The 26,243-nt window shown below is 41.2% G+C and overlaps 1 pseudogene; it reads left to right on the top strand.

Moving 5' to 3' along the window:
* The first annotated feature begins 954 nt into the window (after positions 1–954).
* On the top strand, positions 955–25,082 carry LOC148124073 (uncharacterized; annotated as a pseudogene).
* The last annotated feature ends 1,161 nt before the right edge of the window (positions 25,083–26,243 follow it).

The following is a 26,243-nucleotide window of genomic DNA, read 5'->3' as shown; positions in this document are numbered from 1 at the left end:
TCACAGGTGAAAATGGAGCTTTGGAGCCTGTTTTCACTGACAGAGAATTGCAGAAGGCTGTTGCAGATGAAAATGGAGCTCAGGAGCCTATTTTTGCTGGCAGAGGTTGCAGGAGGCCGTTGCAGGCAAAAACAGAGCTTGGGAGCCAGTTTTGCTGGCCAAGCACTCAGGCTACCATAGGCACCCCAATACGAGGGATGTTGAGCTGGCCATGCCCCCTGGCCCTCCTGAGATCAAACACAACCCTGATGTGGCCCTCAATAAAATTGAGTTTGACACTCCTGACCGGACAACTAAAGGTGCTACAAAAAGAGCCAGAATGGGTAGACCCTGTTGGTGTGATCCTGAATACCAGCAGCTGAAAAAGAATTTGAAGGCAGCCATGAGGCTCATCCTGAGGAATCCTACTTTTCATATACAAGTTGAGATGTTGCACACAAGAAGGAAATATAAAATATAAAAAATATATAAAAGTTTTGCCATTTCAGTCTGGTCAGAACTCGAGTTGGCTGCCAAAAATCATAATTGTTTATTTGTTTGTTTATTTGTTTATTAGAATTTGTCAAACAAAAATGAGAACAAGAATAAAAGAATAAAAATACAGTGACAGGGATAATAGGCATTTAGTGCACTTATGGACTACTAACTACTAACTATCTACTAACCACTTAAGTATGATGTAAGGTTCACAGAAGTCAATTTGTGACTGAAACTGTAAAAATCTGTAGCTGAAACAACTGAATCAGGTAGAGCACTCCAGACTTTGACAACTCTGTTACAGAAATCATATTTTTTACAGTCAAGTTTTATAGTCAAGCCTCGCAAACAAAATGCCTGAATTTCTCCTGCTTCTAAATGCAGCCCTAATCGATCTTATTTTTGTCTGCGAGACATGGTTGAATATATCCTTTCCAGACTCCATTATTACAGTAAGTGACTATCACATTTTCCTATATGACCACGATAATTGTAGAGGGGGTGGTTGCTATTTTCTATAAGAAGTCCCTAGGTCTGAAAAATATTAATATTACTCAGGAGCTTACTCTTCCTGAGACTATTGTCTATAAGCTGTCCTTAAATACCACACTTCATTTCTTAATATGTTATAGAGCTCCTGATTATGACCTTGGTCATACACACAAGCTAACTGCACTACTAACCTGGGCAGCTTCCTTCCCACACCCTCTTATCTTTCTAGGCAACCTCAATCTACCTCTTATTAATTGGACCCTAAACAAATGTACAACCGAACTTATACATGCAACCCTGTACAATGCTGTTACAACTCTGAGGCTGGAGCAGTTGGCAATGAACAACACTAGGCTTAACAATTGCTTAGAACTCATTTTCTGCAATAGCTTAAACTCAAGTTATGGCCTACAAGTTAAAGAACCTTTTTCTAATGGTGATCACAGCATGATTGATTTTTGTCTCAACTTGTCCCCTTGCAAAGAGGATCATAATGATGGGACTCCAAATTATAACTATAAAAAAGCCAACTATGATCTCATAGCTGCTGACCTCACATCCCTTGATTGGCACCTCCTGTTCACAGGTTGTAATATTGCAGAAGACTTTTATAACACTTTTTTGCTCAATAGAGTCATTAATCTATCTGTACCAAAATAACCCCTAAAGCCAAAAATAAAAACAAATTACCCATACCAATAAGAAAGCTACAATCAAAAAAAATAATCTTTGTGGCGAGAAAACAAAACTGGTTATGTAGCCAACTTTAAAAACCACTACAAAACCTTATGCCACCAGATAAAGGCCAGATGTACCAATCACCATTCCAAACAGGAGGAAGAGCTGTTATACTCGAACTCTTCCCAAGCTTTCTATAATTTCATTAATGCCAAACTTAAACACTCGAAATCTATCCCACCCCTAAAAGGGCCTAACGGGGAAGACTATAATGATGAAGCTGTAAAGGCCAACCTCTTTAATACATTCTTCAGTTCAGTTTTTGTTGATAGCAACAGCTGCTGCCCACCATTTCCTAGTCACACCACAACAAATTGTAATGATTTACTACATATTGACTTTATAGCAATATGTAACCTAAAGTCATTCCTATCTATTGACTCTAATGGATTATGTGCCTACTTTTTTTTATTAAAACAAATTTTATTATATTTTTACAAAGACAACACATAAACAAACTAAATGTAGAATGTAATAACATAAGGCATCTTTTCTGAAAAAACCAATAAAACATCTTATTTACAGACAGAATAATTCCAAAGTATCACATTTCCATAGAAACACAATTTAATATATATATCTATCTTATCTATTCAACTTCATATCTTATCCCAACTTCTCTTTATTTCTCCCTTTCCTTCTACTATTCAATTATATTTCTTTTGCCTTAAATTATATATATTCTTTATATCCATCTGTCTTATTTACAATTTCATTATTCTCTTCCAATGTTCTTCTTACATTCTTCTAAAATTTGATTAATTCAGACATAGACAAACAAAACACAAAACATAAATACATATAACTCCTTTTTGGAAAGCGGCTTACCCCGGGTTACCTCTTTTTGTACAGACATAAATCAAATTCACTTAGTATACTATTACATATCTTATTTAGCATTCTGTATTTTCTATATATTTTCTCTCCTCTATTCACTCTCTTAATTCTATTATGTTTATTTCGTCTCAATTTAAATAATAATTATACTTGTATCCTTTGTCCGTTCTCTTTCAATCATCTATTTATCTTTTCTTTCTAATACAATATTTCTCCTGTAATCACTGGTTGAAGCATGAAAACTTTCTATCTTTCCCCTAAATTTAACACTTGAAATAATACATACTTTCCACACTGATTTTGCTTAGTACATTCTAAGTAATACATTTTAGAATAATAAAACAAACATAGAAAAGGAATTGAGTTTATAATATAATAAAAACAATATTCGATAAAGTATTAAACTCTATTGTTAACTCTTAAACTTTTTCTACACTCCCTTTAATGCATTATTAACTCATATAATAGTTCAATTTTCTAACTCAATTTCAAATACTAATATCTACAATACAATCTTATGTACTTTTGCAAAATCATTTTTTTAATAACTCTTACCCTTTATCTCTTAAAAAAAAATCTGGTTTTTGGCATCTTGTTTTAAATCTTTATGGCTTCTCTTTCCTTTTCCCCTTCCTTTCTTATCAACTCTAATCTTTTTGCCCCCCCACCCCATCTCTCAAATTCTACTCTTTTAATCTTCTCTCTGTGTTGTGTTTCTCTTTTCTGTTGCTTTCTGACATTGTATCGATTTTTCATCTTATTTTTCCCTTTCTTGGTTGCTTTTTTAAGTTCTGAATTCTCCATTTTCACTCCCTCTTTTTTCTTTTCCTCAACTATAACTTTTTGTCCATTAAAGATGGCTTCTTCTTCATCATCCCAGTCCTTTTGTTGTTGTATTTCTTGGTAAGTAAAAATCGTCATTTCCAAAAAGTGAAAAATAGATCCAGAAGAGCCCTTGCCTTCTTGCTCCACTTCTTGTAACTTTTGATATTCCATTTGTAATTCTTCCACAGATAATGTCATTTTCTATTTTTTTTTAAAGCAACCCAAATGTTTTTAGTCTTTCAAAAGATAGTTGCCCAAAGATCACAAAGTCACAAAGCAGTCCAAATCAGAACAAACTGTCTCCTTAACACTTTCTTCCTCTTCTTTTTTGTCTAATTTCTCTTCCTGGGGTAAAGTTAAGTTACAATTTCAAAATGATTTTTTGGAAGCCTTATTAGCACATATTTCTAAGTCTTATAAACTCCAGACAGTCTTCTTCAGTGAAATCTTAGAATAAGTTTTTTACCTCTTCCTTCCCACTTATAGCAGTAAAGTTTAATTTTAAATTCCAATGTTCCAAAATCTTTTATCCCTTTGGTTTTAATTTAACTTCCAGTTTGCCAGGCTAGGCGGTGGCAGGGATTCACGATTCCGTGTGGTTCCTGCTGCGCTCGCTGCCTTGGTGCCTCCGATCCAGATGGATTTGGAGGATATAGCTGCTCCGTAGAGGCAGCTGAAGACAGGGGGGGATCCAGACAGGGGTTTGGGGGTGTCGCAGACCCCTCTCCAGCCAGCAAAACCCCCTTTTCCCAAGGCGGTGGTGTGGCAGTCAGCAATGGCCACCACAAAGAAGCCTGCAGCTGGACAAGATCGTGCAGGAAGAAGAAAGGGAAAGTTTTTCTTCGGCTGAACCGGGACAATGAGGAACCTTTAAAAACCTGGAAATTTGATTTTTTTGATTGCTACATTGTTTCCCAGAAAAGATTGCAAGCGGCGGAAGAAAGTTTTGAAAGGGAAAGTTATTTTTTCTCACTCTCCTTCCCTACGGAAATAGCTGATGGAAATCTGAAAAACCTGCTTGGGCATAGAAGGTAAATAAACCTAAAAATTAAAACCAAGGGGATTATGTGCCTACTTTTTGAAAAAGCTTGCCACTACCCTAGCCAAACTTCTAAGTACAATCTATGAGGTATCTTTCAGAACCAGCTCCCTGCCCGACTTAGGGTCATATGGTCATTAGCATGGACATACCTACTTTTAAAAAGGGAGACGCTAGTCTGGTAGAAAATTACAGACCAATCTCACTGTGTTGCATCACCGGTAACGTCATGGAATCAATTATAAACCAATCATCCTACACTTAGAAACAAACAACCTACTTTCTAACAAGCAGTTTAGTTTCAGGAAAAATTTATCCTATAATCTGCAACTCCCACACTGCAGAAATATTTGGACCACACATCTAGACCAGGGTAAAGCAATTGACACAATTTACATAGACTTCTGAGAAGCCTTTGATTCAGTGGTGCATGACAAACTACTGCTGAAATTTAGTACTTACAGCATCTCTGGACTCCTGCACAAATAGATAACCAAGTTCTTGTCAAACAGGCAACAAATGGTAAAAATAGAAAGGCCCTATTAAATCTAGCACCAGTTAATAGCAATGCCTCCCAAAGCAGTGTCTTTCTGCTTTACATCAATGACCTATGTGACAACATTAAAAGCAGCTGGGTCCTCTTTGCCGATGATGTAAAATTATTTAACACCACCAACAATGCTGCTGCCCTGCAAAGTGACCTTTAAAAAAAAAAATTAAATAAACTTTATTTACAGGAATTAAAAGCATACAAATTTGAAAATACAAAACCAATAATGTATACATAACACATTCCTCTTTACATTTGATATTGAATTTGATAGGTCCTGATAATAAGTGACCTTGACTATGTGTCAAAATGGTCACACAATTGGCAACTCCAAATTTCACATTGGCAAAAAAAAATCAGAACACCAAATACAAGTTAGGCAGAAGCAATATCATAGACACTCCTCACTCTGTCAAGGATATAGGAGTACTTATCTCAAACAATCTAAGACCCAGAGCTCACTGTAACACCATTGCCAAAAAGTCTTTAAGAATTGTTAACCTTATTTTGTGAAGATTCTTCTCGGGCAACATTGAATTGTTAACTAGGGCATACAAAACCTTTGCCAGACCAATTCTCCAATACAGTTCATCTACCTCAAACCTCCACTGTATATCAGACATTAACACAATTGAGCGGGTTCAGAGGTATTTCTTGAGAAAAGTACTCCATTCCTCCACTCACAATAGAATTCCCTATGCCTCCAGACTTGAAATTTTGGGCCTGGACAATCTGGAACTGCACCTCCTGTGGTCCAATCTAAGCATAGTTCACAAAATTGTCTGCTATAATCATTCTTCAGCTTCAATCACAACAACACACGGGCAAACAACTGGTACAAACTCAAGGTAAACCACTCCAAACTTGATTGTAGAAAATATGATTTCAGCAACACAGTGGTCAAAACCTGGTATGCCTTACCCAACTCCATTGTTACAGCCTCAACCCCTCACAGCTTTCAAACTGTCTACTGTGGACCTCACCCCATTCTTAAGAGGTCCTTAAAGTGGGTGTGCATAAGCACACCAGCGTGCCTACCATCCCTGTCTTACTGTCTCCATTTTTTCTGTATTTACTTCCTTTGTTCTTGTTTATGTTCATACTTATTGTTAGGTTTGGGAAAAGAGAGGCTGAACCAGAGCATGAGTGCAACAATACTTTATTATAACAATAAAGGGCTGACCGTGCTTGCCAAGCCGGGAACTGGCTCGCAGCGATCAGCGACTGGTTGGACCCCGCAGCCTGCTTTTATAGCTGGCTGCTGGGGAGAACCAACCAATGGATAAAGGGAGAACGCCCGCAAAGTGAATGGACCTGAGTGAGAACTCCTAGAGTCCTCAGGACATAACACCCTTCCCCCAGATGCGAACACGCATAGTCCTTGAGGTAGGCAGGAGGTTTATGTTGGCGTCCGGAACGGCGCAGCTCTGGAACGCTGACTGTCCGCTCAGAGCCTGTCTGGGAAGGCAGAGCCGGGTATGTGTCATCAACGTGCCCCTCGGTTCGGGCAGGCCCGGGACTCGTAGGGTTGGTCACTGGGGACGTGCTCCCATATACTGGATCGGGCTGGTCCACCGTCTGGGCGCCGCTGTCCATGCTCGGGCTTTCTGGACTGACTGTTGGTGTGTACTGGTCGCCGGGAAGGATGTGGATGTGGGGTTGATGTTGAGATCTCCCGTCGCTTTGTGATTCTGGGTCCCTGCTAGTGTGGGTGCTGAGGCGCCTACGCAGCTGGTCCAGGTGCCTTCTCCAGACCCGGCCATCCTCCAGTCTGACCCGATACGACTTTGGTCCGGTGATGGCCACGATCTCGCCGGGATCCACAGGGGTCTCCAGCGAAGTTCCTCGCGAATACTGGCTCCTGTAAGATAAAATGTCTAACCCCGATGTGGAAGCGAGGGAGAGTCAGGGCAGTATTGTGGGTGAAGTCTGTCCAATACAGTCCTCAGACGCCCTGCCCATCAGGAGCTCAGCTGGGGACTTGTTGGTGGCTGAACATGGAGTTGAATGCTAGCTCATCAGGAAACGCGAGAGTTTGTGGTGCCAGTCATCCTTACTGAACCTAGCCAGGGCTTCTTTAGTGGTCCTGACGGCCCTCTCAGCCAATCCGTTACTGGCAGGATGAAATGGGGCTGTGAAAATGTGGCGGATACCCAGGTTGGCAGCGAAACGGCTGAACTCGGTTGATGCGAACTGTGGGCCATTGTCGGAGACAATGGAGTCGGGTAGCCCGTGTGTAACAAACAGGCGTGTTAATACGTTGGTGATTGCTTGTGTGGTGGTCGTGGATAGCTGTGCAACGTCAATCCATTTAGAATAGGCGTCCACGACCACTAGGAACATTTTCCCATGCAAGGGGCCGGCCAGGTCGATGTGGATTCTGGACCATGGAGCGCTGGCGCTCTCCCATTTAGTAGGGGTGGCAATGGGAGGAGCCGGACGGGATTCCTGGCAGATGTTGCAGGAACTTACCCAACTGACAACATCCTCGCCGAGGCCTGGCCACCATGCGTGAGCTGCGTGCTAATGCCTTCATTCTCACGATGCCAGGGTGTCCCTCGTGCAACGCCTCCAGGACCCGGCACGTAGTGAGGTCGGGATGACCACCGAGTGCCCCATAGTAGACAGCCCTGCAAACTGGACAGCTCCTGCATGCGGGTCTTGAAAGGTGAGAATTTGTTTTCCACATTGCCACCGGCACTCCCCTCCTCACCCAGTCGAGCACCTGGGCGAGCGCTTTTGTCTGCCTTGGTTTTAGCAGCAATGTCCAGGGCAGTGATGGGGAGGTCCAATTGGGTTACCTCGAAAATGGCGTGGACAGGAGCAGGGTCTTCAGCTGGAGCCGGCAAGGGACAGCGGCTGAGAGCGCCAGCGTGGGACAATGTTTTACCTGGCCGGTGTAAGAGTCTGTAGGAGTAGGCTGCTAGGAAGAGGGTCCATCTCGTCATCCTAGGGGAAAGGACTTGAGGGGTCTGTTTGTCTCCGGCTAGTAGACCCAGGAGGGGCTTGTGGTCTGTGACCAGCTCGAAAAAATGGCCAAAGAGAAATTGTGAAATTTTTTCACTGCTGCAACAGCTGCTAGAGCTTCCTTATCGATCTGGCTGTAATTACGCTCTGTTGCGGAGAGCGTCCTGGAGAAAAAGGCAATGGGAGCCTCGGCGCCATTGGGAAGCCTGTGGCTTAATACTGCCCCAATTCCAAAGGGGATGCGTCTGCTGCCAGGACTAAAGGAAGGTTGGGGTCGAATTGAATAAGTACCGCCTCTGACGTGAGTAGTGATTTCACGGCGTGAAAAGCATGGTCTTCTTTGTGCCCCCAGTGCCAAGGTGACTTTTTATCCAGTAATCTGTGTAGGGGTTCGGCTACTGATGCTTTATGGGGCAAGAAAGACGCGTAAAAGTTTAATAGCCCCAAGAACGCCTGTAGTTCAGTTTTGGAGGTTGGAGTGGGTGCCTCGTGAATTGCCTTAACCTTGGACTCCAGGGGGTGAATGCCTGAGGCGTCAATTTTATAACCCAGAAAGTCCACCTGTCTAGTGGCAATGGCGCATTTTTCTTTTTTCAATTTGAGGCCATGCTGTCTGAACCACTCTAACACTGCTCGAACTCTCTGGAAGAGTTGGGGTCTGTCCCTGGCCGAGACTAAGATGTCGTCGAAGTAGGGTACTACACCAGGGAGGCCCTGTAAAATCCACTCCATGAGGATTGAAAGATACCTGGGGCAACACTTACGCCAAATTGAAGACGCTTGCATCGGAAAGCACCCCTGTGAGTGATGATGGTCTGGAGTTCCGCTGTTTGGTTATCAACAGGGAACTGTTGATACGCTTGAGACATGTCCAATTTGGCAAAAATGCTGCCAGGTTCAAAAGTGTGTAATAAATGCTGAATGACGGGCACTGGGTAAGCGCTAACTTGTAGAAACTTATTGATTGTGGTCTTGTAGTCCGAGCAAATTCTCAGGCTACCGCCTTTTTGAGGGGTGTGACAATGGGCGTCTCCCATTTGGCGAAATCTGTTGGCTCAATGACCCCTTGTTTTAATAGTTTATCCAATTCAGCATCTAGTTTTGGCCGAATAGCGAATGGGACCCTATGCGGTTTTAGCCTGATTGGTACTGCCTGGGGGTCGACTGAGAACCATATTGGGGTACCGTTATAACACCCCAGCTCATCGCTGAATACATCTGAGTAATCAGCGAATAAGGAGTCAGTGTCTGAGGTTGAGACAGCATGGACTCCTGTTAGCCCTAGGCCGAGATGGGGAAACCAATCGAGCCCCAATAAGGTAGGAGATTGCCGTTAACTACCACTAGAGGTAGGTGACCTTTAAAAGCTCTAAAACTGACAAGGAACTTGCCTCTGCCAATTACAGGAATGGTCCTCCCCTGGTAGTCCTTCAGGCTAAACTGGCACTTCTGGAGCCGGCTAGTTGATAGGCTGGGCTGGAGCCTCTTGAGGGTGTTCCATGAGATAATTGAGAGCGCTGACCCTGTGTCAACCTCCATGCGGCACGGTTTACCTTCTAAGTAAACGGAGAGAGAGATTTTACTAACAGTGTGGCAAGTGTGCTTGGCACGGTGATGTGTGCGACAGTTCAATACTTGCCTGTGCGGCCCCGAGTGTGAGGCGGGGGTGCCTTTGTGTTGAGCTTTGAGGGGCTTGGCAGACTCTCGCGATGTGCCCCCCTTTTATGGCAGTTATTGCAGGTGGCTCCTTTAAACTTGCAGGTGGCCCTTAGATGAGATCCCCACAGGCTAGGCACAGGGTGATGTGCTTGGGTGGACCGATGTTTTCTTGTTTGGGTCCCTACCTGTGGCCGTCTGTCGTTGGAGAGGTGGTGGACGTCGTTTTCATCACTCAGGGATTCCTCTGCTACCACCTCCTCGGAGTGGACTGGAATTGATGTCAGCTTGGCAGTCGGGCCATGGATTTGGTGGCTGAGTGCGCTGCCAGTTCTGCTGCTAAGGCCTCCTCGACTGCTTGTGCGAGATTGAGGTCTTTTTTTCACGAGGAGGCGCTTTGAAGGTGTAGGTCCTTGACCCCGCAGACTAGTTGATCGAGGAGCATGTCCTCCAGGTAGGTTCCAAACCCACAATGCAATGCTGCTGTTCTGAGAGCTATATACTGATTAATGGTTTCCTTGTCCGCTTGCTTCCTCATACGGAAGGTGAATCTCCTGGCAATCTGTGAGGGCCTGGGGGAATAGTGGTTAGTGAGGATTTCAAGTAGCTCTGACCAAGGAACGTTTTTCAACTCACGTGGAGCCACGAGGGCTGTGGCAGTATCGAAGACGATGGCCCCACAGTAGATCAGAAATACGATTTTTCCGATGTTCTCCAGCATCAGCAAGTCCAATTGCATCTATATAATGGTTAAAGCGGTTCTTGTATGATTCCCACTTCTCCTCATCTGGTTTGAACGCTGGGAAGACTGGATTGGAGTTCATGGTGATGGGGCCGGTAGAACAACCTGTGGAAAAAATCTCTCTGGGGCAGCAGAAAAATGCTCTAGTGCCTGTGGCAGGCAAGTGATTTCAGCTCTGGAGAGGCTTTTCGTGGTCCTCTCTCTCTCTGGGTTAGCCAAGTTTGGCCATCAGCCGTTGGCGGCGTTGAATTCGGTCGCCTGAGTGGGCGTTAGTGACTTGACTACGGCACCGTGCTGTGCCTTTTAGGTTTGAAATTCAAAATGACAGCCGTTTGAATTCGCGCCTAAACAATGAGCAGCTGCGGCTCAGCAGCGCTTCACTTTCCCTGTAGCTGGGCTAACAGCGGCTACAGACGCTTCTAACTTTCGCTCTGACCGCTCTCTCTGGCTGCGGATCAGTGTTCGCTTCTATTGCTTGCTGGCCGCTTTCTCTGTCAGCGGACCAGCATTCGCTCTTTTTGTTTGCTCTTTTTGCTTGCTGACCGCTTCTCTCTGGCTGCGGATCAGCGCTGTTTTATCGCCGCCGATCGCTCTCTCTGGCTGCGGATCGGCGGCTAGTGACTCAGCGGTTGCAAGGTGCTTCTGGTAGCCATCCCATCCTCGGCGCCAGTGTTAGGTTTGGGAAAAGAGAGGCTGAACCAGAGCATGAGTGCAACAATACTTTATTATAACAATAAAGGGCTGACCGTGCTTGCCAAGCCGGGAACTGGCTCGCAGCGATCAGCGACTGGTTGGACCCCGCAGCCTGCTTTTATAGCTGGCTGCTGGGGAGAACCAACCAATGGGTAAAGGGGAGAACGCCCCCGCAAAGTGAATGGACCTGAGTGAGAACTCCTAGAGTCCTCAGGACATAACACTTATACTTGTTATCTTGTACATGTTTGACAAACAAATAAAGTTTAGAATGATTTACATTGAGTTTAAAGTGGTTGTTAGCAAGCATATTATTGCTATTAAAACAAACAAAGTCATTTACAGGTAAAACATTACTACCTGCAATTTTGTATGCAATACCTAGGTCTGACCATGTGACACAGTTCTATGTTATCCAAACTGAGAATTTCAAGCCTAGTAGCATAGGGAATTCTATTGTACACAGACAAGTGCAAGATTTTTCTCGTGAAATACTTCTGAATCTGCTCAATTGTACTGATATGGTGGGGATTCCAAACAGTTGAACAATATTCTAAGATTGGTCTAGTAAAAGTTTTATAACATCTAATTAGCAATACAATGTCTCCAGAAAAAAAAACTGCACAAAATTAAATTTACAACTCTTAATGCTTTTTTAGCAATGCTGTTAAAGTGAACTTTGGAGCATAGATCATTAGAGATAGTACACCTAGGTCCTTGACAAAGTGAGGATCATCAGCTAGTTCAATGCCACCTAGCTTATACTTGACATTCTGATTATGTTTAGCAATATGTAAGACAGAGCATTTATTGATCAAAATTTGAAGTTGCCAAATAGATGACCATTTAGACATAAAGATCACTTTGCAAAACAACAGAATTATCTGTAGTATTGAATAATTTTACATCATCAGCAAAAAAGATGCAATTGCTTTTAAGTTGATCACATAAATCATTGATATAGAGCAAGAAAAGTGTGGGACCTAAGATGCTGCCTTGCAGAACACCGCTGTTGACTGATGCAAGATTAGACAGTGAGTTCCCTATTTTAACTTTTTGCACTCAATTAGACAGGAAAGCAGCAATCCACTTGACCAGAAAGGTTGTAAGAGTTTAATTTTAACAGCAGTTTATCATGTACTACTGTATCAAAAGCCTTACAAAAATCTATGTAAATTGCATCTACAGCTTTGCCTTGATCAAGACATATAGTCCAGATGTTTTTACAGTGCAAAAATTGTAAATTACAAGACAAGCTTTTCCTAAAGCCATACTAAAGCCATACATACCTATAGTCAGATAGCAAGTTGTTTGTCTCTAAGTTGGTGAACAATGGATTGATTTATAATTGATTCCATAACTTTGCATGTAACACAACACAAAGAGATTGGAGTATAATTTTCAACTGAACTAGGGTCACCCTTTTTAAAAATTGGTATAACTATAGCTGATGACCGTAGATCAGGAACTAGTTCAAAATTATACTTTGAACATTGTATGCAAAGGTTCAGTTAGGACGATAGCAAGTTTTCTCAAGAAAAAAATCACATAAACCACCTGGTCCTGTGGATAGTGATGGCTTTGGATTACATAATGCTAATTCAACATTATCTAGTGGTAAATTCAGCAATTTGCTACAATCATTTGTGGTTTGATTTATGAATGAGCAACTGCAACCTGGGATCCAGAATGATGGAATGAGAAGTAAAGGAAGTCTCATTTCCATCAGGCCAAAGGTCAATCAAAGGAATGCTGAGCGCAAAAACACAAAGTGTAACATCAAATATACAAACAATGCAGACAACATTATTGGCGATCCAAGAAACTATGATGAGGATGCAGGAAAATATGTCAAAGAACCATGTTGAAATGAAAATAAATTAATAAATTGGACACCAAAATAGGTACGATACAACAAGAAATTGAGAAAAATGAACAAAAAGTACAGGCAGTAGAAATTAGATCAGAACAAACCCAGAAAAAATTTGAATTGGTGGACAAAAAAAATGATAACAATAAATAAGAAATTAGAAGAATCAGTTATTCATTTAGAGATGGATTGCACAGTGTTCTACTTGAAGTTCCAAAACATTATGGAAAATAAAGATGAAGACCTCGGTACCATCATGGCGAAATAAGAAATAAGAATTTTTTACACGAAATCAATGAAGTTTACAGAGCCCACACCAATTATGCTAGGCATAACAGATTGCCATGAGAAGTTCATGTCAGATTTACCAGGAAAAAAGTAAGGGATATACCATATAAAATAATGAGAGATGAACCTCTGATATATAAGGACAAAGAGATACAAATCCTGAAACAGATCCCCCAAAAAGTAAAAGAACAGAGAAGAGACTATAAATTCCTTGCAACACAATTGATCAAAAGAAACATAATGTTCAGGTGGTTAATTCCAGAGGGGATGCTGGTATCATGGCAAGAGAGGAGGATTAAGATTAGAGAATTTGGATAAGGCACAAGAGCTATGTGACCAAATTGTGGGAGTGTAAGGAGAAAGTAGTAGCAAGGAGGAATTGGAAACTAGAAGCCAGGAGGACCAGCAACAGGAGGCAAGAGAAATAGAAGAAGAAGGAAGCAAGGAAGAAAACGAACAAAGGGAAGAAGAGGGAGTATGATTAAGAACAAAAGGAAGAAGAGGGAATATGATAATAGAAGACAGAGACCAATCTACAAGTAGGATAATGAAAGAAGAAATTAGGCTGATATTGATAAATATTAATGGATTAAATTCACCTACCAAAAGAAAACAAATATTAACAAAATTAGCAAAACAAAAAGTAGATATAGTGTGATTACAAGAAGTACATATCAAAGAACACTATAGGAAAGGTCCAGAACACCCGAAACTAGGAATATTATGTACAGCTTTGGCAGAACAAAAACAGAGAGGAATAGCAGTATATATTAAGGAGGCAATAAAAGCGGTACATAAATATGCCGACATGAAGAATTTTGATAACTGAGTTACAGATAGGCCAAAGACCAATGCTATTAGTGACAATCTATGCCCTAAATGAAAATTAACCATTGCTTAATATATGCTGTAAAATGTATATATGTGTATGTATGTATGTATGTATGTATGTATGTATGTATGTATGTATATATGTGTGTGTATGTATGTATGTATATATGTGTGTATGTATGTATATATATATATATGATTTTCTTAAGTTTTCGCGGGTACTTACATGTATGGCATTCAGCTTTATTCGGGTATTTTCCCACGTTATTGTAGTTGTGCTTTTAAAGTTGTAGCAACATTTCGACAGAATCTCATCTGCCATCATCAGGCTTCTGTATAGTGTTCATCTGTGAGTCAGACTTTTACAGTGGTTTCAGATTTAAATTTGGGGCAGCCTATTGCTGTGCCAGAATGGTTTTTTCTTCATCCTGATTGGTTGGGAGTCTTGGTCTGTGTTTATTGGTCTTGGAGTTTGCTGTGTTCTGCTTGATTGATGTTTCTAATATCTTCTGTCTGTTTTTTGGCTCTTTTTGTATCTTGATTGGCTGGCAACATTGTGTTACTTTATTGGAGGCCTTTAGTGCAGCTTGGCTCCAGGTAAATATATATATATAAATATAAATGTAAATGTAAATGTATATGTATATGTATATATATCTTTGGTTATTCGGGTTTTCTCCCATGTAAAATTGGAAGTATCTAAGCAACGTTTCAATGAAGTCTCATTCATTATCTTCAGGCTTGTGTCTTCGGCTTTGTGCTTCTCGGAGTAATATGAGCTTGCAGCTGCTTCTTCCTTTTAACTGCTAGTGGGGGTGTGACTTGATTGGGTGGGGGCTTGGCTGTGTTCTGATTGGCTGGGGGTGTTCTCTGTTCAGGTGGGGGCTTGGTTGTGCTCAGGTTAGTCTTAGTTGCTGGGGGATTTGAGCTGGTGATCTGTGATCCTGCTGTTTGGCTTCACGTTCGTGGTCATGCCGCATCTTCATGGTGTGCTCACATTACTCTGAGAAGCACAAAGCCGAAGACACAAGCCTGAAGATGATGAATGAGACTTCATCAAAACGTCGCCTAGATACTTCCAATTTTACGCGGGAGAAAACCCGAATAACCAAAGATCCACATACAAATACCCGCGAAAACCTCAGAAAACACACACACATACACACACACACACACACATATATATTTGTCTGTTTTAAATGTATGTCAAATAAATGTTTTTTCTAAAAAAAAAAGAAAAGAAAATCTGAAGGAATTTTACAGCAAACTACATGAAAAAATTATAGAAACAGGACAGAGAAATATATGTATAGTAGATTATAGACTATATAGACTATAATGCAATGGTGGACATGAAAAAGATTATATTAGTAAAACAAAAAACAAGAAGAAAAGGAAAATATTTCCAACACCCTTCTTTGATATGACATGAAAAAGAAATAGAATTATTTTTCAAGGAAAACACAGAACAACAAACAACATTGCAGATCCTATGGGATACGGCCAAAGCATATTTAAGGGAAATAATGATAGCATATATGGCTAAAAGACATAAGGAAAAATGGCAACAACAAAATGTATTACAGGAAGAGATCAAAATTTTAGAAACTAGATTACAAAGAAAACCACAAGATGAGAAAGTGAAAGGGGGAAATGGCCTTAACCAGACATAAATTAAATGTGATAGACCAGGAAGAAAGGGTAAGGAGCTTGAAAATGGTGAAACATAATTTTTTCAAATATGCTAACAAACCAGGGAGATGGCTATCTTACAAATTAAAAATAGAAAGAGAGAAAAGGTTGATCTGGAGTTACAAGATGAAAATGGGAAACTACCATACCAAATGGTGGAAAAGAAAATAATAGTTCAAAATTATTTTGAGGAATTGTATAAGAGGAAAGAGTGGATAAGGATAATATCAAACAATATTTAAAGAAGAACAGACTACCAGAAACAGGAGAGGAACAGAGAGAAATGTTAAACAAAGAGATAACAGTTACAGAATTGAAAAAAGTAGTGCAAAGACAGAAAAGCAATAAAACTCCAGAGCCAGATGGACTCCCTGCAGAAGTATATAAGTGTTTATATTAATGTTTTGAATCAGTGATGTTGGAATTGTATAATGATGTAATGGAAGAAGTTAAATCACCTAAATCTTGGACTGAAGCATACATCTCCTTAATACCAAAAGAGGATACAGACCATAAACAAATTTAAAATTACAGGCCAATCTTGCTGTTGAATGCTGATTACAAAAATTTTACTACAATAATGGCTGAAAGGTTGAAAATAGTATTGAATGAAATAATACACTTTGATCAGAATGGTTTTCTACCTTCCAGACGATTTTCTACCTTCTACCTTAAGAACAATACAAGAATGGTGTTAAATATTTTAGAATATTACAAAGCCCATCCAGAAAAGCAGGTGGCACTATTTTTTTTTAAATGCCCAAAAAGTACTTGACAATCTTTATTGGCAGTTTTTGATTTAACAAGGATATGAACTTTGGAATGAAATTTGGAAAAATGATAGATACAATATACTCTACTCAAAAAGGCAGGGTAATAATAAATGGAGATAGTAGAGAGAGTTTTGAAATAACTAAAGGAATGAGACAGGGATGTCCAATGTCACTCTACTTTTTATTTTAATGCTGGAAATGCTACTAGCCCAGATTAGACAAAATACCAAAATAAAAAGATTGAAGATTAAAAAAGAGGAATATAAGGTACAGGTATTTGCAGAAGATTTTGTGTTTTTCATAGAGGAATTAATAGAGACAGGAAATAATCTGATATAAGAGGAAGAAAGATATGGGATGGTAGCAGGATTGAAAATTAATAGAGAAAGACAAAAATATTAGCCAACAATTTGACAGAAAATCAAAAAAGGGATTTAGCAAAAAAGATGGGATTGCAAATTGAAAAAAAAGATTAAATATTTAGGAATTTGGCTAAAAGGGAGATGTTCTTCTATAAAAGAAGATAATTATAAGAAATTGATACAACAAATAAAGAAAGATCTAATAATTTGGGAGAAATTACAATTATCTCTATTAGGAAGAATAGCCATGGTAAAAATGAATGTTTTACTGAAATTATTGTACTGTTTTCAAACAATCCCTATAAAATTAGATAAGAAATTTTTTGAAGAATTAAATAGAATAGTTACAAAATTTATATGGCTGGGTAAGAAACATGAATTAAGGATGTTACAAGATAGCAGAAATAGAGGTGGCTTTGGACTCCCAAGATGGGAAGTATACTATCAGGTCCTAACATGGATTTGAGAATGGATAAATTAAAAAAATAAAAGGATCTTAACAATTGAAGGTTATGATTTACAAGCAGGATGGCCTTCTTCTGAGATAAAAGAAATAAGACACTCATATTTTTACAGACATCAGATAAGAGAATCATTAATAGAAACATGGGAAAAAATAAAGAGAAAACACTACATGAAATTAGTGGGTTGGGTTTCACCTATGGAGGCAACAATATATACAAATACAATTGATACAAAGAAAATGATTAGATATCAAGAACTATTAGACAGTCAGGGGAATCTTAAAACAAATGAAGAACTGAAAGAACAAGGTTTAATTGTGGATTGGTGGCCATATTTACAGATACAGATGAGATATAGAAAGGACTTAGAGGAACACGGAATTGAAAAGGAATTACAAAATTAGATAAAATGTTGATAAGTAAGGAAGAAAAAAATATAAGATTGTATAATTATTTACTAGAAGTGGAGCTGGAGGAAGAAATAATGAAGGGACCAATGATAGCTTGAGCAAAGAATATAGGTCACAGTATAGAACTAGATGATTGGGAAGGAATATGGACCAAAAACTACAAATTAACATTGTCAACAGCTTAAAAGAAAATCAGTATAAAATGTTTTATAAATGGCATTTAGTGCCAGCAAGATTGGCAAAAATGTATCCAAATATCAAATCAGAGTGCTGGAAATGTAAACAGAAAGATGGAACATTTTTTCATATGTGATGGCAATGCCCCAAAGCCAGAAAATATTGGATGAAAGTACAAAGATGGTTACAGGAGATTTCAGAATATCAAATTTAAACCCAAACTTTAGTAAGCAAATCCAACACATCATATTGCATATAGTAACAACAGCAAGGATAGTTTTTGTCCAGGGTTGGAAATTAGAAAACATGCAGTCGACGAGGCGTTAATACAAAAAATATAAGAATGTGCCAAGATGAACAAACTTACAATAGAACTAAAAGGCAAGGAGGAATCAGAATACAATGCGGTATGGGATAGATGATATAAGTGGATAGAACATAGGAATAAGGATTAATGTATAGAAATAAATGTAAATATTATTGATGACACAATACCGTTAACAATGTAAATAGAGATGTGTAATTTGGGGCAGGGAAGAGATGTGCTCAAGAGCAAAAGGAATTCAGGCATTTTGTTTGCAAGGATTCTTGCATTAAATAGTTTATATATTAGATCAGTAGGAGTGGACCTTAAATAGATGGAAGGCATACATACCTAACATTAATAGGAGTATCTGTGGTTAACCAAATTAAACCAATTAACCAAACACAGACACGTATAGCCATTGAGCAGCTGAGTTAGAAAATATTGCACGGTTTTTGGCCACATTGCGAACATGTTTTGAAGATAGGACAACTGAGAAACAAGCAGAGTAGTTTGCTGGCTATTAAACAAAAGGGCCGGACGGGCCAGGAGTATGTGGATGATTTTCGCCAAGTGGTTGGTAAACTTCCTCCTCTGCCAGAAAGTTTATTAATCCACTTATGCAAGGAAGGACTAGACAATAAACTCAACCAGGCTTGTTTATATCGGAATTCGCTTACAATGTTAATAGAATGGTATAAAGTAGCTATTGAACTGGATGATGGACTACATCGATTGAATTCAAGGCCTGAAGGAGTTATACCACAGTGTAAGGTTGTGGGCTCGGTGACTAGGCTTTCAATCAGACTGCCCCAAAGCCAAAGTGGCAGAAGGGCAATGAGGTTTTCTAATGCGATAGGCCTGGACACTGGGCGATGGACTGTCCCCTACCACTGTTGTTGGTACCTAGGGATCCACAGGTGGCTTCAACGTTGCACAGAGTTAAATCGGGAGGTCGAGGTTGGCAAGAGCATGAGAGAGCTAGAGGACTAGTGATCCAGCCACCAATCAGTCAGGATGTAGAAAAGACATCTATCATACCATCTACCACCATGAAGGAATGTGAGATGGAGGACGAGGTGCCTGATGATCTGATGGTAAGTAGGCTCATCCGTCCTTTTATTATTCCTGTTGCTCTGTGGAATACATGTGCTAATAAGGGGACATGGTTGGGAGCATCAATAGATTCAGGGAGTACATGGTGCTTAATAACTCAGGTGGTGGTGGACAAGTTCGATTACAGAAGATCTGACTGGGCACTCCTATCAAATTTGAACAGGTGGACAGATCTCTATTGGGTGGGGTTCCGACAACCCACCAAACAGAGTCTGTCAAACTGGTGATGGGAGAGCACTGGGAGTGGATATCTTTCATGGTGGTTTCCCACATGAGTGAAGCCTTGATCTTGGGTTTAGCTTGGCTCGATAAGTAGGAGCCAGTGATGCACTGGGAAGGGGTTTTTCACAAAATACACCTAGCGATTGGACCACATCCAATTATACTTGATGTGGTATGACCATCCTCCAATAAATTAGTGAAAGAAGAACAGAAAATGTCACAACAGCAATACCCTATTGAATATGAAGATTTGGCAGATGTGTTCAAACAGAAAGGTACTGATTCTTTACCTCCTCATCGGAAAATGGATTGCTCTATAGAGATAGTACCGGGAGCAAAACTACTGAAACCATGAATGTACTCGATGACTCCGAAAGAACTAGAGGAGATGAGGAAGTACATTAAAAAAAACTTTAAAAGGGGAATCATCACTCCGGGTAGATCTCACATGGCTGCTCCAGTATTATTTCATGAAAAAAAAGATGGAGAGCTATGTTTATGTGTTGATTATGGAGGTCTAAACACCATTTGTGTAGAGCCCTTGTACCCCTACCATTAATCAAAGATTTATTAGCTAAGCTGGCGAAAGGACAGATTTTCACCGAGCTCAATTTAAGGGAGGCTTATTACCGAGTAAGGATTCGTCCAGGTGACAAGTGGAAAACAATGTTCAATTGTCCACTCGGCAGTTATTACTACAATGTAATGCTGTTTGGCTTGCAAAGAGCCCCAGCAGTATTCATGCAATTGATAAATGCATGAATGACCATTCTTCATGACCATTTGTACAAGGGTGTATTAGTTTATTTAGATGACATTTTAATATACTCCAACACAGAGGAGGAACATATTCAATTAGTGAGGCAGGTACTCAAGGAATTGTTAGAGGCCCAACTTTACGTAAAATTGTCTAAATGTGAATTTGACACCAAACAACTAGACTACTTGCTATCGTATTTCTGACTATCGTGGCTTTCATCTTTCTGAACATGGGATAGAAATGGACCCCAAGAATGTGGAGACTGTGTTGCAATGGCAAGCCCCATCCACACGGAAACAACTACAAAGTTTCTTGGGGTTTGCCAATTTTTACAGACAATTTATACCACAATTTTCCAATATTCCCCTCCCATTGACTGACCTATTGCAAACTAAACCTATGGGGAGTGAGAAGCCAAAACCGGGTAGTATATTACCATGGGCAGTACAATGTCAGACAGCTTTTGATAATTTAAAGAGTCTATTCGCTCAGGAACTGGCCTTAAAACATTCGGCTAGCAACTTACCATTTGTTATTCAGGCAGACTCCAGTGATGTAGCGGTGGGAGCTGTTTTGTTACAAAAAAACTTGGAAGGAATATTACAACCGTGTGCCTATACCTCTCGGAAATTTAGTTCCGCTGAGCATAATTGGGCAATTTGGAAGAAAGAAGCATTTGCTGTTCAGTGGACATTACTTACATGAAGACATCTACTGGAAGGGGGTCCACACCCTTTTGAGGTGTGGACAGATCACAAGAATTTGGAAGAACTTCAGAATTCACGTAGGTTATCTCAGAAACAAGCTCGATGGGCGTTATTTTTTAAATGATTTGACTTCACATTAAGATATGTTCCAGCTGGGAAGAATTTTATGGCAGATGCCTTATCACGCCTTCCCCAGTATAAAAGTCAATGGGATAATACAATTCAACCCCTTATATCAGGCATAGATCATGTTGACTCATTATAAACTATGATTCTGACTACCGATTTACCTACTATATTGGTGGAAGATCAGTGGTTTATCAACAGTCAAAGCCAGATTGAAATGCAGGATAGTATAGCATAGTGAGGAAACAAGATATATGTACCTAACCCATTGAGATTAATAGTGTTAAAACATTATCATGATGTTAAACAGGCAGGACATTACGGGTTTTTAAAAACCCTACACTTTGCAAAAAGACAGCTTTGGTGGCCAGCTATGAGGTCAGATATAGAGAAGTATATAAAATCATGTCCTGTTTGTGTGGTAAACAAAACAAAGATCGGTAAACCAGAGGGTCGACTACAAACTGAATCTGAACCAACAAAACTATGGCAGGACATTGGCATGGATTTTATAGTTGAGTTACTAGATAATCATGGATACAATGTTATATGGATTGTAATTGATTTATTTTTGAAGCAGGTGCATTTTATTCCTTGTAAAGGATTGCCCTCAGCCAGAAAGTTAGCCGATCTATTCATAAAACACATTTATAGGTTACATGGAGTACCTCAACAAATTATATCAGATAGAGGGATACAATTTATTGCAAAAGTTTGGAGAGACTTTGTACATATGATTGGTTCAACACAAGAACTGAGTACAGCTTATCATCCTTGTACTAACAGGGTGGCAGAGAGAGCTAATGCTACCATTGAACAATACTTGAGATGTTTCATCACATATGATACCGAGTTTGTTCCAATGCCTGAATAGCCACATAAACATCACAAGGCAGGTACTGTTAACACATGGTAAGATAATATATGAAGCACGTGGAAAGCAGTACAAGCGGCATTTAACAAAGCACAGAGAGAATATAACAAACAAGCAGATAAAAAAAAGGTCCCCACAAATCCAATATAAAGTGGGAAATTGGGTGTATCTCCCGACTAAATATATACATCTAGGTTTAGCTAGTAAAAAACTAGGTCCAAAATATATAGGACCATTTCCAATAATCTGGGTGATAAACCCTATTACCATATGTCTTTGACTACCGGCTCACTTCAAAAGAGTCCATCCTGTCTTTCACATTAATCTACTGAAACCTGCTGATATGACCAGACAAGAGCAAAGACTAAAAAACCCAGGTCCAGTTTGTGACGACTATTACAAAATCGATGAAATACTTGATTCCCATCATATACAGGGGATACTACAATACTTGGTTCACTGGCGGGGTTATCCCATAACAGGTACTTCATGGGTCCCATGCACCAATGTATCAGAACCTCGATTAAAGAAACTGTTCCATAGATCACATCCCATGAAAGTGGATGGGAAAGATGCGCTAACTTAGGGTCATTATGATAAACATATTTGCTATGTTGCAGACGGAGCTGTGGTAGAGGGGGCACCCTGTCGGGCTTCAGCAATTCAGCACCCAGCATGAAGCCTGACACGTGGTTTGATACATTGCTGACCTGCTACATTTGTCATGGTCCACTGGTCTTCTAATTGAGCCAAGGGCTGTTCGGGCGGCCGTTTGGAGGATCACTGGTTGTCAAGTGGCAGTGCACGACGAATTCCAGCTGGGCGGGGCTTTCTTTGTTGGGCGCATGGTGCAAACTGTTTTGAATGCTGTTGGGGGGTGGCTGCTTCATCAGGCACACAGTGGCGATTGGTCTCCAGACGGAGAAAAGGCCATTTGAGAGATTGCTGTTTGAACACTGTTGGAGGGTGGCTGCTGACACAGGGAGGAGTGCTGCAGAGGGTGGTGGTGTTGGGTTGCACGCATAGGGAGTGGAATGGGAGGAGTTGCCTGTGGGGAGGAGGCGTGGGGAATTAGCCAGGTGGGCGGATGTTAGGTTAATTAGGAAGCGTGGGGTATGTAGATAATAGGTGCTGAGAGGCAGTTGCTCTCAGCACTGGCTTTATACAGATCTTTTTTCTTGTTGTCACCTATCTGGATGGGATGCATTTGCAATAAATCATTATCTTACCTGCTGACAGTGAGTAATGTGGTTTGTTAATAAAATTCCTAATTGCCCAGGAAGGCTGACATCCCCCCTGCTACATTTGTGCCATGCTGATACATGTTTAAAAGGAGGGAACTCAAATTACAGGGCTCACTTGCCATCTTTCAGATTTTGATAGTATCAGTGGAAACTGTTGAACATGAGGATTATGAGTATGCATGGTTACAACTTGCAATGACTACAACTGCATCTTAAAATAGCAACAGAAGCAAAATATTAAATATGCATAAATAATTACAATATAATTATTACCATATAATGCATCATTCAAAATCCTAAATCAATCTGATCCAGGTTCATGCTTTTAAATCCTAATTTCCATATTTGAATGTTTTCTGTTTAAGTCAAAATGTTGATAAAAAATAATGTGTGGGCATAAAGCAGGGATGGACTGCTGGGGGTTCTCGGGGGCTCAGGAGAGCCCCTAATTAAGATTCTGTGCAGTTCAGAGAACCCCCCCCCCCCAATCCCACTCCTGGTTGGTCCCGCCCACCCCACTCCACCATTCCCAGGAGTCCCCACATGGCCCATTTTGGATGCAGGTAAATGCAGGGCGTGCGCGGAGGCTCAGGGAGGGCAAAAAATGGGCCTCCTGGAAGTTCAGAAAGGCTAGAATTGGGTCTGTTTCCAGCTTCTAAAGAGCCTCTGGAGCCCAGGTAGGATGTTTTTGCCCTCCTGGAGGCTCAAGAAAAGCCTCCGGAGCCCAGGGAAGTGGTAAGAAGTAAAAATGCCCCCCAACCATGGTGTAGGAGGCTGACTAGGCCATGCCCACCATGGCCATGCCCACCCAGCAATTGGACAGAGAACCCTTTGCTAAGGACTTGAAGAATACATCTCTGCTTATACTGATAAAGTTTTGAAATTAAAGCATACTTTTTGAACATTAAAGTCAAGCAAATATTTCCAGTCCTACAGTTGAAAACATATTTGAAAGGCATTTTCAAAGCACTCAGTTAGTGGATGGCTTACTATTCTTTCTCTTCTCTTTTAATTAAACCTTTCTGCTTTATTTTTTTTTCTTGGGCCTTATTGCAATATTCCAAAATTTTCACAGATCCTTCACAAAGAACCACTTCTAATTTAATTGGAATACATTGTTTTCATCCCAATTTTTCTGCTTACAAAACTCACCATTACTCCCTTTAATGATGTTTGCATGCACTTGCAAGAAAAGGAAGGATTTAACTTTGGAGCCTGGGCTGCACTGCCTGAGTGGTGATCCTAGCAGCATCGGCCACTGCTGCCTTGCAAGACAACCAAGTCTGAGCCTTCCAAGCACTCCCAGGTACAGTGCATGAAGAGATGATTGTACCTGGCCCTGCATTGCCCAGAAATGTTGGTGGGATGGTGGTGGAATTTTCTCCTCTCCCTCTTTTTACAAACAAAGGGATGGGAACTTCCAGTCAAGTTTGCCCTGCAGTCTCACCCACCCCATCTGGCAGCTCTTGCCTGGGCAGCAGTTTGACTTTACCTTGCCCTTACCTTCCTCCCACAGCTGGTGGCAGAGGGAAGGCCAGCCCCTTCAACTCCAACAACGCCCTGTGATACTTGCCGATGGCTTCCTGGTACTTCTTCTCCTTGTAGCACTGAGCTCCTTGGCTTTTGAAATCAGCTCTCTTGGATTTTGAGAGTGCTCTGGCTCTGCAGCCAGAGAAGTAGCATTGGATTTCAAAAGCCAAGCAGCTCAGTGCTACAAGGAGAAGAAGTGTTGGGAAGTCATCAGCAAGATAGAGAGCATTCAAGGCTCAGAGGCAAGCGGGAAGCTCCAGGAAGCACAGGAAATGGTGCAGATGAACAGCCTGCCTCCCAGACAGTGTGGGAATAGCAGGAAACATCATGGGCAAAGGAAAGTGTTCCATACTAGCAGGCTTGTAGGCCTGCATTCCTATTGGTCCAGAAAAGCCGGGCCCTGATTGGACAAAAGTAAGCCTTCTGATTGGTTCTTATTCGGCTGCCGCAATTGGGTAAAACCAAGCGCGGCAAGCTCAAATGCATGTCATAGGCTGCCTAGCCGCAGCCAGCTCTATAAAAGGAGCTGCCTCGGCTGGGAGTCTTGTCTCAGTATCTGGTTTCCTAATAAAGAGCTGTTGTCACTATTTTGAGTCTCATCTCTCCTTGGGACCCACCGCCCAGACTTAACATGGGCGACGAAGGTGGGATACTAAGACAACAGAGCTGACTAGCATGTGCCAGAGATGACCTGCAAGATGGCCAGCAGCGCCGTGCCACCCGCACCATTCAATCTGGCCAGCAAGGACTGGGAGTCCTACATTGATCGTTTCCAAATGTTCTTGGAATCAAACAACCTGAAGGACACCACCGGCAGCAAGGAGTGAGCGGTTTTTCTAACACACTGTGGACCCGCCATTTTTAAAATGGCCAAGGTGCTCGCAAAGCCAACAGACGTCAAGACCATGGATTGGGATACCCTAGCTCCCATCCTCCGGAACCACTATGCCCCGGCGGTGCCGATTCTCATCCATCAGCATGACTTTTACCAGAGGGATCAGTGTGAGGGCAAGAGCATTGGAGAGTTCGTAGCTGACCTGAGGGACCTAGGAGGCTTGTGCGGATTCGCCAATCTAGACGAGGCCATGCGTGACCGAGTCATCCTTGGCCTGAAAGACCCAACTCTCCAAAGCAGACTGATGGCTAAAGGAGACATCTCCCTCACTGACGCCGTAGCCGAAGCCACCACAGATGAGGCCACCCATAAGTCAGCAGCGCGAATGCGGTGTTCAAACGGAAATGACCACCAACCCACCAGCGAGACGGCAACCGCAGCAGACAAACACGCAGCATCCACCCACCACAGCGACATCAAATCCCCCTCTGACAGCGAAGAGGAAGAAATTCACATAGTTCAGTCGGAACGCGAGCGACGAGACTGGCGCGGTTGTAAGTCAAGTTACCAATGTGCTGGCTGCGGAGGAAATCACCTGCATTCCGAATGCAAGTTCCTGGATGCTGTTTGCCGTTTTTGCGA

This window comes from Pseudonaja textilis, chromosome Z, assembly GCF_049901715.1.
Source record: "Pseudonaja textilis isolate UNSWEBS1 chromosome Z, rPseTex1.2, whole genome shotgun sequence".
Classification (NCBI taxonomy): Eukaryota; Metazoa; Chordata; class Lepidosauria; order Squamata; family Elapidae; genus Pseudonaja; species Pseudonaja textilis.
This window is presented reverse-complemented; position numbering and strand designations above follow the sequence as displayed.